The sequence below is a fragment of the Seriola lalandi genome, unplaced genomic scaffold (assembly GCF_002814215.2).
Source record: "Seriola lalandi dorsalis isolate HSWRI2012SDOR001 ecotype SW California unplaced genomic scaffold, Sedor1 jcf7180002054288, whole genome shotgun sequence".
Classification (NCBI taxonomy): domain Eukaryota; kingdom Metazoa; phylum Chordata; class Actinopteri; order Carangiformes; family Carangidae; genus Seriola; species Seriola lalandi.
In genome coordinates this window covers 643,414-644,343 of record NW_019524841.1, presented here as the reverse complement: position 1 = coordinate 644,343, position 930 = coordinate 643,414, and positions in this window count along the sequence as shown.

Here is a 930-nt window from a genome sequence, read left to right as displayed (position 1 = left end):
ATTATTTGCCTTACTATACTATGACGTTTTTTGAGGTTTTAATGCCTTACTTTACTATGATGTTTTTTGACATTATTTGCCTTACTATACTATGACGTTTTTTGACATTATTTGCCTTACTATACTATGACGTTTTTTGAAGTTTTAATGCCTTACTTTACTGTGATGTTTTTCGACACCATTTGCCTTACTATATTATTACGTTTTTTGAGGTTTTTATGCCTTACTATACTATGAAGTTTTTTGACATTATTTGCCTCACTATACTATGACGTTTTTTTATATTTTTATGCCTTACTATACTATGACGTTTTTAGACATTATTTGCCTTACTATACTATGACGTTTTTTGACATTATTTGCCTTACTATACTATGACGTTTTTTGAGGTTTTTATGCCTTACTATACTATAACGTTTTTTGAAGTTTTTAAGCCTTATTATACTATGACGTTTTTTGAGGTTTTAATGCCTTACTTTACTATGATGTTTTTTGACATTATTTGACTGACGTTTTATTTGCCTTACTATACTTTGACTTTTTTTTGACACCGTTTGACTTACTATACTATGACGTTTTTTGAGGTTTTTATGCCTTACTATACTATGACGTTTTTTGACATTATTATACTATGTCGTTTTTTGACGTTTTTATGCATTAGTATACTATGACGTTTTTTACCTTAATATACTATGACGTTTTTTGAGGTTTTTATGCCTTACTATACTATGACGTTTTTTGAAGTTTTTAAGCCTTACTATACTATGACGTTTTTTGAGGTTTTAATGCCTTACTTTACTATGACGTTTTTTGACATTATTTGCCTTACTATACTATGACGTTTTTTGAAGTTTTAATGCCTTACTTTACTATGATGTTTTTTGACACCATTTGCCTTACTATATTATGACGTTTTTTGAAGTTTTAATG